Here is a 13,058-nt window from a genome sequence, read left to right as displayed (position 1 = left end):
CCACATTATTGGCAAGAAGGACTCTTTGGGTGCGAGGGAGGATTTGAGGCTTTTAAAATGTCTCCATGCCTCTACTACTCCACGGCGTGCCCCAAATGGAAATATTGTGCTTCCTAAAGCACCATGGATGCTAGCCAAAGAAGAATCAGACAAGGTGAAGGGTACCATTGCCTCTATTTACACACCAACAGGATACATGAGGTCGCTAAAGGGAGCTTTCACAAAAGCAAAGAAGGGTGGAAGCACTCAATTGTATAGGTTGAAGTCCCATGATTGGCACAAGATGCTTCAGGGAATCTTCATACTCCCTATTCTATCTATAGTTTGTGTGTATGACTATCACTCACTTTCCCTTTCCCTGATTTACATTGTAGTTCATTCTGTCGGTGAGTATGTGTATATGTTGGGACAAGAAAGTCAGGGACGCTATTTTCAAACTAGGAGAGCTAGTAAGGTACATCAAAATACTCCACTCAACTACACCTTTTTTATGTACACAATAATTTCAACTAGCACTTAGTGTATCCTTGTGTGTTTTCTTGCAGATTTGTGAGCTCCAAGGAAATCGAAAAAGATGCTATCCCTGCTGCTCAAACACTTGCAACAAAAATTGTGTGTGCCATTGAAGATGCATTTCCTCGATCGGTCCTTCTTAGTCAAATTCCATCTTGGTTCACGTGGTGGAGGAGATCGCTATATGTGGAGTAGTGCACGCACGATGGATGTTCTTCTTAGAGAGGTTTTTAAAGACTCTCAAAGATTTTGTGCGGCTACGGTCTCAACCAGAGGCATGTGTGGCCAAAGGGTGGATCGTTTAAGAGGCATTTGTTTACATATCAGAGTATTTGGCACAAGTTGATCCTTCCATGCCTCGCATGTGGTCAGACGAGGAAGATGCAAGGATGACTTCACACTTGCCAAGTGGAAAAGTGAAACTACTTAACATGGATATGAATCTATCCTGAGTGGTCAATAACTTTTGTATGCTCAATGCAAAGATTATGACCAAGTGGGTGGACTTGTGGACAGTGGCAAAGGCAAGGTGTTTGCAAGAGAGGGAAGCATGGAAACAAGCACATGGAGGAAGGAGGGCACCCCCAGTGCCTAGACACCTTGCATGTTTCCCAGATCTCATTAGTGTAGAGTGGATTCATGAGAGAATGACCGAGGCAAAAGCGCGCGGAGAAGACATCACCAGCAAAGAATGAGGAGTATGCACGAGGCTACATACCAAAGGTAGAGTACTCATATACCTAAACCATATTGTAACGCTATTTCTTAAAATTATCTTTAATATGTATTTGATAAATTAATATATTTTTCTATTTTGTAGTGCCTTTCCTTTAACTCTATGTGGTCAAAGGGTCGTCATTTCGTACGCGCCACATTGACGAGCGTAGAACCACCATGGATTGTGCCATCATGGGAAACTTTGACACAGACAGTGATGAAGCCAGGTACTGTGGAACTATTGAAAGGATACTAAAGGTTAATTTAAAAACCTTTCATACCTTCATCTTTGAGTGCAAGTGGTTTGCAAATGTGTCTAGACGACATGAGAATGGCCTCTACATGGTGGACTCTAGTGTGCATCACACAGGGAGGCATGACAATTTAGTTTTACAGTGCAATTGTGAGAAGGTGAGTGACATGTACCTTTTTAATTCTTATTTGCTTGTAGTGTTAGTTATACCAATGTTACTCACTTTGAGCTTCTATTTTATAGGTCATCTATATCCCAACAATCCACCAACCAAAACTTTGGTTTGTAATTCAGGTAACACCTTGGGGGAGAACCATTTTTTCCACTAATGAAGTGGAGACTATCTTTGAACCTCTTCCACCTCCGAGGTGGAAACAGAGGAGAGGGAGGTCAATGAATCAAGTTCGGCGGCAGCAAGTCTTAGTGAGGATGATTGTCATGATGATGAAGATGATGAGATGGAGGATGAAGAACTTGAAGATGATGAAGGCAATGCAACCACAAACGACAATTCCGTTTCTCTCTTTATTGATTTAGGAGCCATGGGCTTAGAATTGGATGATGCTTCATGTAGAGATATTTTGGAAGATGATTCATAAATACTTTGCAGTTATGAAGTTTTTTGGTCGTGTAATCCATTCATCTCTCTCTCCACACTCTTCTTTTCTTTAGATTTGAGAATATGCTCAATTATGTTAATCAATTGACAATGATTATTTTAATTGTAACCAAGTGTAATCTTATATCCACCCGCCTCGTGCCCCCTCCTCCCCCTCTCTCTGTCTCTCTCTCTCTCTCTCTCTCTCTCTCTCTCTCTCTCTCTCTCTCTCTCTCTCTCTCTCTCTCTCTCTCTCTTCTTTTTTAAATTTGAGAATTATATACAATATTCTTTAATTTTTATTGAGAGGAGGAAAACACCAAAATTTGGAGGGGGGGGGGGGGGGGGGGGGTAAGCTAGAATTTGAAAGTTTAGGCACTAAATTTGGTTGTCAGATATAACAACGGGAATATCCATGACAATACAAGTGGTAATAAACGTGATAATAACATCAAAAATAGTCGCGGTAATATTTTAAACAAAAAGAAAAACCTCCCAGCCGTCCTCTCTCTTGTTTCTCTACTTGAATTTTCACCTTCTCTCTACAAAACGCGGTAAAATAGCGCGGTAAACACTTGGAGATTTTCATAGTGATGGATTTCCCCATTTGTTACTCCAGCACACAGCTAAACAAGGCAAAAAAGAACAATACCACTACGAAAAGGGAAGGTCTGGGAATGATCTACGTTGTTGAAAAGTTTAGACATTACCTACTTGCAAATAAATATATTTTTTTGGTAGATCACCAAGCATTACTGTACTTAGTAAACAAATCTTGCAATACGGGAAGGATCGTTCATTGGTTCATCATATTGCTTGAGTTTGATTTCACAGTGGTTGTCAAGCCTAAGGAACAAGGCATCAAAGAGTAGATCACCTTTCAAGGCTGCACCCATAGGTATTGATGATGACCTTCCAGATTCCTATAAGGCATCAAAGAGTAGATCACCTTTCAAGGCTGATCTATGGAGAAGCACCCATAGGTATTGATGATGACCTTCCAGATTCCTATATGTTCAACATTGAAATGGTTCCAAGGTGCAGTGACAAAGTTATTCCTCTACTCACCGTAGGATCATTACAAATAGAGAAGCAACCGTCGATTATTCATCAAACTAGAACTCTACAACTTTTGGCTGGACGACTTTACAAGAAAAAAAACGATAATATCATGAGATTATGTATAGAATCAAATGAGCAAAAACAGTATATAAGACTTGCTCACATAAAAAACATGGGCTTTCATCATGGGAAAGCGCAAACATTCCAAAACTTGATGAGAATTGTGGTCTACTGACCACACATGGGACGAAGCATCCATGATTACATAAAATCATGTGAAACATGTATAAAACAACCACCAGTGGAGCACGCAACACTCTTTAGTTGTAATTGCAACTCCCAAGTGGGGTGTTGGCATTGTGGAGTATTTACAAAACAAAACAACCCTGGGGGGGACCGTCTAAGGCACAACTTAAAAGCTTTGAAGAGAAAACGACACACTATTTGCTGATTTCAAATCAACTATACAAAAAAGAAAAATACAATCAATTGCGACTATGTGCCATTGAAGGCGAATAACTCCATTCTAGAACAAGCACATGCAGGCCTGACAGGTGGACATTTCTAAACAGCCAAGTTGATACTTCATGCGGGGATATGGTGTCCAACCTTGTTCTCAGATACGAAAATATATGTAAAACGGTGTGATGAGTGCTAGCGCACTAAGACAGCCATGTGTAGAGACAAAATGCCATTACGAGACCAATGATGGAGCTCAAGCTTTTGCCAAGTGGGGCATCAATTTTGTGGGCCCTATAATGCCGTCCACATATCGCACACATGCTCAACATATTATAGTCACAAAAGACTATTTGACCAAATGGATAGAGGCCAAAGTAGCACATAGGAATGATGCACGCATGACAACACAATTTTTATTTGAAAACATTTTTACCAGATACGGCCTACCCATTGAGATAGTAAGTGATCGGGGAACACACTTTTGGAACACCGTCATTGAGAGTTTTTTAGATGAATTCATGGTGATCCATAAAAAATCTGCCCCCTATCACCCCCAAGCTAATGGACAAGCGGAGAGTACAAATAAAATATTATGCACAGTGTTGACTACAATCGTTAGTGACTCAAGGAATGATTGGGATCTAAAATTGAAATCAGCATTGTGGGCATACAATGTAGCATATAAAATGTCCATTGGAACCACTCCATTTAATCTTGTGTTTGGAATAAATACTATACTATCTATGGAATTCTTGATACCAACCCTCCGAGTTGCAACCCAACTAGGTTGGACAAGGCACGAACTCTCAAAAAGATTAGACATCTTAGAACAATTAGATGAAACACACTTAAAGGCAATCGCAGGGATCTATGCACACAAATGACAAGTGAAGTCTTTCCATGACCAGCACATCATGAGCAAGGAGTTTCAAAAAGGGGATTAGGTACATGTTTATACCCTAAAGCAACACTCCAAGAAACTCAAAAAGTGAGGGAAGGGACCATTTGTGATCCATGATAAATCACAAAGCAATGCCATCAAACTTGCGACATTAGCAGGAGAGGAAATACCTAATTGGATAAGTGGATGCCAGTTTAAAAAATACTTTTTTTTTGTTGACACCAGAAGTGTTAGCAAGGATTCATGCAACCAATGAGAGGAAACAACAAATTATTGCCTATTCAGTCACAGGCAAAAGAGGAGGCCAAACTAATATTAAAACGAAAAGAATAGAACAAATACAAAGCATCAAGGATGCATCCCCCTCCAATTGCATCCCTTCAAATGGAGCGTACATGGTAGGTGGTATAGATCTATGAATTTCCTTCAACTTCATGATGGTTCCACAGAGCGTGCATTAGTAGACAGTGGAGCACAAGCAAATGTTGTCAACTACTCAACATTTTTTAAAATGACAAGGGAACCTCTAACACCAAATACTATATAGGGTCCAAGGTGGCCAATCAAGGAACAATGAACAGCCTGGGTCACGTCAATTTATCAATAACTGCTGATGGAAATGCTTATCCTCATCAATTTCATGTAGTCACGGTACCGACCTTAATGAGGCAGTGATTCTGGGAGTGTTGTGGATGCGCATATATAAAGCCACACCAAATTGGTAGGATGATACCTTACAACTCACGTTAGATGACACATCCTTCGCCACCCCATTTACACAGACGGATCACCTATGGGAACCTCTTCTACCAACACTTGAACCTATACCACAATGTTCTAAAAAGGTACCACAATGTTCTACAAAGGCGATTAGGAAAATATGGGTAGAAAAATACATTATGCAAGCCCATCCAAAGAAAATATGGATACTTAAAGAAGTTGTACTGAAATTCAACCCACACGAATCCACCCAACCCCAACAAACCCAAACCAAACCCAAACAAAAAAAGCTACTACTTTTGTTAAGACCACAAATCCAATACAACCAAACCATCAACAACCCACAAAAGTCACTTGGAAATGGAGACCAAAACTAACTCGCTAGCCGAATAACTCACAGTCTTCAAAATCCACATCAAAGCATTTTCAGTGGTGTCCAAAAAAGAGCCATCAATCTAAAGAAGATGCAATGTCTGAGGTTTCACCGTCAAAGATAGGGCGCGTCTTCTTCAACTTCTTTTGTTTGGACTACAAAGCTTTAAACCAACCTCACCCTCAATAGCCCCTGAAGATACAATTCAGAACCCACATCTTGCACCACATTTTGTTACCCCCTACATATCTTCCATTCGCATCCTAGAGCCACAATATACGGCTATGCATAGACACTTACTTCGTACCCATGCATCTTGACACATGTTCGTTCGAGACAACTCACTATGGAAGGGGGGAAACTAGCAACAAGATGATCATCATTGTGTATATAATATTTTCTTGTTATTTATTTTCTTTTAATCGTTTTTCAAAGCTTTTGAGCTCGTATAGGAGGCATAATAATTAGCCATATTGACACCATTCATGAAAAATAAGATGTCAGGCTAAGAGTACGTATATATGAGTGATTACAATAATTTTGGTAAAATTTTGGTCAATTAATAATAACTATGGTAATTTTCTTTTATTTTTAAAAGCTAAAAAACTAAAAAGGGTAAATTCAAAAAAACTTAATAAGTCGAGCCAAAAAAGTAGGAATTGACTTCTGAGAGCGAACGCCAAATTTTCAAAGCAAGGGCTTCAAACATGGCAAATATGGAAAGTTTTGGCACCGAACGGATTTTGAGCCAACTTCTAAAGGATCAAAACTGCAGATTAAAGGCCATTGGTCGATCAAATACCCGAATGAGGAATGGTTTGAATCGTAGGTGATATGAACAGGAAGATATGAGCAATGGAGGTAAGTATGAATGGGGCATTCCAAGTAGGTAGGGAACATATAATCAAAATGGGGCAAGTAAAGCTCATTTGCATTCACTGAGGGAGAGAGAGAGAGCCGAAGAAGCTTAGGGAGTTCTGTCGTGCTTTTGTTTGCTGCAACCACTACAATAGCCCTTACTAAACCAAATCTAACAGGTATGATCATCAACCTTACAAGAACCTTTGTATATGCTCCACAATGCACCAGGAACACCAAAGCAACATATCAGATCAAAATCAAGACAAAAAAATTGCAAATTGTCAAAATCAATGGGGAAGTCCAAAACTTGTGCAAACCCAAAACCCTCTCATCAGTAGATTCCTGGCACCTGGCAGAATCATCCAAGCAAAAACAGTTGCAAAAGGAGTTGGAACATGGATCATGATCCGTGTTCCCAAAACCCTAAATCCCATAAAATCTGGGCATCAAGTTTCTCATAAGCCCAAAAACAAACTCTACTACTTGGATTTGCAAAACATTTTCCAACACGGATTACGATCCATGTACCTTGCTGACAAAACAGGACATAAGTAGACCATTGGCTAGAGGAGGCAAAGGGATGACTGGCCATGCAAGTTAGGCACAAAATGGATCATAAAATCATTAAAACCAAGTGATTTGGTACTTTCAGTTTGCAAATGGTCATTTTTTATCTAATCAATGCTAAAACGATCCAACTTCCAAAAAACACTATGAAATGGGGCTTGGGAAGGGAACATGAAGCTAACCCACTAACTAGAGTATCATTTGGAACTTCCAGTGGCTTCATCTAGAAGAAGTACAAGACAAAAGGGAATCAAATAGTGTGTAAAACCCAAGGATCAAGAGAAGCAACACTCAAGGTCTAAATAGTGGTAAAACAAAACAGCAAAGGAATACCTGTAAGGCCATAAAAATTGCCTTCCTAAATTCCTCACTTTAGATGAATCCAAAAAATAATGAAACTTGGTGGAAAGTTGGTAACAAAGTGGTTCTCAGGCACAAATCATCAAGAGTCAATAAACCATCAGATATCAATCAAGGGTGGTGCTCAAAAATGGATCCAAAAAAAAGATATGGTCAAGACGAGACAAACATGACCATACATTGGAAAGTTGAGTAAACTCAAGAAAAACACTTCCAAACTTGGAAAAATTTCACCATTGTTCTAGGATGACCTATAGGAACATGCGTGTAAAGGGTGCTCCAATACCTTGCCAAACATGGATCGCGATCCATGTCTCTTTTTCACCAGACTAAGAAAAATCACCACCATCTGATCCTGAACATTATACCAAGTCTAGCCATGAAGTATCAAGTCATTTGGATCCCAACATGCCAAACAAAAGGCCCAAATTCTCTAAGTGTGAAACAAATTGCCAAGATTTGGCCTAAATTATTAACTAGTGATTCAGACCTCAAAATTTTTGGACCAAGGCATCACCTTGATGAGCCCTACTAGATGTTACCACCATATCTTCAAAAAATGTTATCCAACATGGATTGCGGTCCATGTACCTCGGAGCCAGATTTCATATGTGATCTCATGCTTTTGTGACTATAGTAGTCCTAGATGCACTGGTGAAATTTGGTCAAATTTGGAGTAGTTTTGACAAAGTTATGCTCATTTTTCCATTTTATGGTTAAGTTTGCGTTTTTTCCTTTTTTCTTGTAAGGTCCCTCCCTAAACCCTAAAGCCATTCAGAACTTTTTCAGCCTAGAAAATAATTCAGAAAAAGCAAGACCGACAAAGAAGTCATGCAGACAACGAGGCTTTACTCAAGAATGAAAAGACAAGGATATTGCAGATAAGAAATTATGTCATCCCTATATTTTTCCAAAAATATTAAGATTATTTTTATACTTCTTCATCAAAAGTCACGTGGGAACTGATTTAGATTGAGCACTAGAGAAAAAGGGACTAACTTGATTGAAAGATAAAGTTAAGAGATAAGAATTAAGAAGAAAATTGGGGTCCAATAGGAATTAAGAAGAGAATTGGGGTCCAATAGCAATTGAGAAGAGAATTGGGGTCCAATAGGATTTGAGAAGAGAATTGGGGTCCAATAGGAATTAAGAAGAGAATTGGGGTCCAATAGCAATTGAGAAAAGAATTGGGATCCAATAGCAATTGAGAAGAGAACTGGGTCCAATAGGATTTGAGAAGAGAATTGGGGTCCAATAGGATTTGAGAAGAGAATTGGGGTCCAATAGGAATTGAGAAGAGAATACCCACCATTTCCTATATAAGCACCCCCTCTCCTTGTAATTTTACACACATTATTGCTAAGCTACTTGCATACTTGCCATGCTCAAGATTATGCTTAAGTAAATCAAGGTTTCCATTAAACTTTGCTCTTGCTCTCTCCCTCTCTTGAAGGCCAAACCCTTGAGGGTTCTATGAAGAAGCTCGTCTCTCCTTCCTCTTCATCCTAAATCCCTTTCCTTCATCCTTGAGCCTCATATCTCTTCAAGAAGGACTTCAACCCTCTTGTTTAGAGGAGGTAATCTTCATTTCTAGTAGGATTAATTAATCCATGTGTTTTAATATTAGGAAGATTTACGTGTATCAGTTTAGGTTTAAGCTTTAATGGTAACCTTGGAATTAGGGTTAAGTATTAATGGTAGTTATGCATCATTAAGTTAAGCTTCAAAGGTAGATTTGCACTCGTAAGCTAAGCTTTAATGGTAGCTTTGCACTTAGGTGTAAGTTTTAGAGACTACCTTGTATTTTTAGGTTTAAGCTTTTATGGAAACCTCACAATTAGGGTTAAGTGATAAGAGTATCTATGCATCATTAAGTTAAGCTTCAAAGGTAGATTTGTACTCATAAGCTAAGCTTTAATGGTAACTTTGCACTTAGGTGTAAGCTTTAGTGACTACCTTGTATTTTTAGGTTTAAGCTTTAATGGTAACCTCGCAATTAAGGTTAAGTAATAAGAGTATCTATGCATCATAAAGCTAAGCTTCAAAGGTAGATTTTCACTCGTAAGCTAAGCTTTAATAGTAACTTTGCATAGGTGTAAGCTTTAGTGACTACCTTGTATTTTTAGATTTAAGCTTTAATGGAAACCTCGCAATTAGGGTTAAGTGATAAGAGTATCTATACATCATTAAGTTAAGATTCAAAGGTAGATTTGCACTCATAAGCTAATATTTAATGGTAAATTTTCACTTAGGTGTAAGCTTTAGTGACTACCTTGTATTTTTAGGTTGAAGCTTTAATGGTAACCTCGCAATTAGGGTTAAGTGCTAAGAGTATCTATGCATCATTAAGTTAAGCTTCAAGGTAGATTTACACTCATAAGCTAAGCTTTAATGGTAACTATGCACTTAAGTGTAAGCTTGAGTGACTACCTTGTATTTTTAGGTTTAAGCTTTAATGGTAACCTCGCAAGTGGATGCCAGGGCTGAATTGAAAAGATAGATTTTTGAGATGTCTAACGACTCGGAAAAGATTATATGTAGTATGAGCTCAAATTTCTTGAGTCTGCTGCTCTCTTAATGATCAAACCAGATGAACAACTCAAGACTTTTGGTCATGAGATGCTAGCCATGCCTCTGCTCAAGCAAGAGTCCATCCTCTGGAAGAGAAAATTATTACCTAGTCTGCACCTCAATCCACAAGGCAATTATGAGGGAGTTTCAATTACAGTGGAGCAGGCCACACTAATTTTGGAGAGTCAACCACTATGGAGACAAAGATGGTTTCTAAAGTATCCAATAGATGAAACAATATATAGAAACACTCCTCAACACCTAAGGATTGACCCAACATATTGCCCAATTCCTAGAGGGCGATCCTGGGAGACATTTGTGACTTGACCATCAGTACTGAACTATCCACTACTTGTGGAGCCACCTCACAACCATCCACCAACAAAAAATTATATGAAGCACACACTCAAGGCAACCATCGACCTCTTGAGAGGTGTCCCATATTTCACATGTCAAATGACTTGAAAAATTTCCAGGATGATCCTCACATGCATAGATGCATTAGATGATCACATTTGGTAAGTATTTCTAGAGTTATAAAAGTTAAGTGACTGATGCAAGTGAATTATGTGATCCAAGTGGTTTCAATGACTTGAGTGATTAAATGATTCAAGTGAGTTAAGCGTTTTGAGTGATTAAGTGAGTCAAATGAATAAAGTGTTTAATGACTAGTAATTAAGTGATTCAAGTGTGTTAAGTGTTTTCAAGTGATGCCAATGACTTGAGTGACCGGGTGATTCAAGTGAATTAAGTGATTTTAATGACTTGAGAATTTAGTGGTATAAGTGAATTAAGTGATGTGTGTGGTTCTAATGACTTAAGTGCTAAAGAGAATCTATTCTCAATGCATTTTTTTGGTTTGCAGTTATGTCCAAAGAATTAGACTATGAGTGAGCGCAAATCATCTATCGAACGAAGAAAATTTGTTGTGTCTCCCAAGACTTGACCGCCATCACATAAACATAGGAAGATGAAGGTGAGCTCGAGGGAGAGCCATTGAGCCTGAAAGAGTGTAGAAAGTTGTGTAGCAAACACTTTGTGCGCAAAAACTTGTTTAGGATCAGTGCTAATGCTAAAGAGACTGCACCGTTAAATCTCTCTGATCTCCATCATGTGGGATTGGCAAGGGTGCTGCTACAACGGTTCATACATCAAGAGTAAATGCTACCAAACAACAATCAAGTAGCCATCTACTTTGTTCAGCACTGCTACATCCACTACATGTTAAGAAGACTAGTGAAGTGGGACGATTGTCCACACACAACAGACATTGGTTGTGGTCAAATTGTAGATAGTGGCTATCAACATGGAAAAAACTCCCCCATCTCTCCGCAAGCGTCTAGTTGTCTTACTTCTTGAAGAACACACAATGATCAAGACCTTCAAACAATCATTGCGGAGTTACAAAACAGGTTGAAAGTTGCCTTCAAGAAACCATTACAGACTTACAAAACAAACTGTAATTTTCCAAAAGAGAACAATGCAACATATCAGACCAACGAAGTGTGCCCTAATGGATCTTTGCTCAAGCCAAACAAAATCAAACTCTCAGACATCATGGGAGATTTTTCTCAAAGTTTAAATTGAGACATCATGGTTTGTGTTTATTTCCAGCTCGCAGTGATAATTTGTACACCATGTTGAAAAAAACAAATGTAGACCATTTTGGTGTTTATTTATCTTAATATAATCCACTCCATTTGATCTATCAACATGAGAGAGAGAGAGAGAGAGAGAGAGAGAGAGAGACAGAGAGAGAGACTTCAATTTATTTTTGAATATGTTTGAAACATTGAAATGACACCTTACCAATAATAAGAACCATCGAAGCTTGAAAAATATAATTGATAGCACATTTCTTGCACACGCCATGGTCATTACAAATTGAAGATTGCAAGTTGTGGCCTACTCATCATCCGCTCAAATACGGGCACCATATCATCCACCTCTTCCATGTCTGAACCTTGAGAACCTCCCACTTTGGCTCATTGTCATTATTAATTTCATTTGCAATAGTGTCATGTGATTGCAATGTACCAAAGCACTAGTCTACTTTTCTTGTAGCAATCTTCATAGGTTGATGTATCAACCACATTTGTAGCTTCTTGGTGGAACTAAAACTTTGGATCCAAGATCCAACAAAAACACAACACCACGCAATGGTGTATGCATCTGTGCCCACCATTTTTTTTCAAGAGTAATAATTACAGCCTTGTCTCTTGCTATCACCCATATTCCTTTTGTACCTTTTTGAATGGCTTGAGACATATACCAATATACTTTTCCAAACATAGATGAATCCTTGTCCACCAACCGCAACAAATCTACAAAGGGCTTTGTCACATTCACAATCTTCTCCACATTTCTCTAGTAAGCTGGAGAATGGATGAGCTGAGAGCATCGATGGGCACCATTGTGATAGTTAGAGTACTTGGCAAGCCATGTTTCTTAGTGTCTATTAGCAATTGTTTCAATCAGAGCGGCCTTCACATCCTGCAATGTTGATAGCACATATAAGCTGTCGCAAATCTTGTTGCACAAAAAATTTGCAATGCCTTGTTGGGAGACTTTGTTTTGAACAGAGCAAACAAAAATTGATGCTCGCAAATGAACTTCACTATGTGATTTGTATCTAAGAGAGTTTATTTCACACAATTTAGTTTTCCAATATCTTTTATAAATAGACTTAATGTGTGTTTTGCACACAAATTCCATGTGATCTTAAGATATTAGACATGAATTTCATGTTCGGTTGCTTTATAGTTAGATAAATTGTCTGTAACAATAGGTGTGACATTTTTTGAACCACCATCATTTGCTATCGCACACTCATAAATCCTTTAGTAAAAAGTACTAGTTTTCTTTTTCAAGGATATGTTGATGGCCTCTAAAAAGATGGACCCCCTTGGACAAATCAACATTACATTGATCAATGGCTTCTTCTAACAATTTTTCCATCCATCAAGTGCTATTGTGCAACCAAATGCTGGTACAAAATCCAGCATGGTGCATTTGAGAGTAGACTCATAGCTATCTTTCACTTTGTCAAGGTTTTTGTGTGCATATTATTATAATCTGGCATGATGAACCTTTTTTTGGG

The sequence above is a fragment of the Adiantum capillus-veneris genome, chromosome 13 (assembly GCF_014529385.1).
Source record: "Adiantum capillus-veneris isolate H3 chromosome 13, ASM1452938v2, whole genome shotgun sequence".
Classification (NCBI taxonomy): Eukaryota; Viridiplantae; Streptophyta; class Polypodiopsida; order Polypodiales; family Pteridaceae; genus Adiantum; species Adiantum capillus-veneris.
This window is presented reverse-complemented; position numbering follows the sequence as displayed.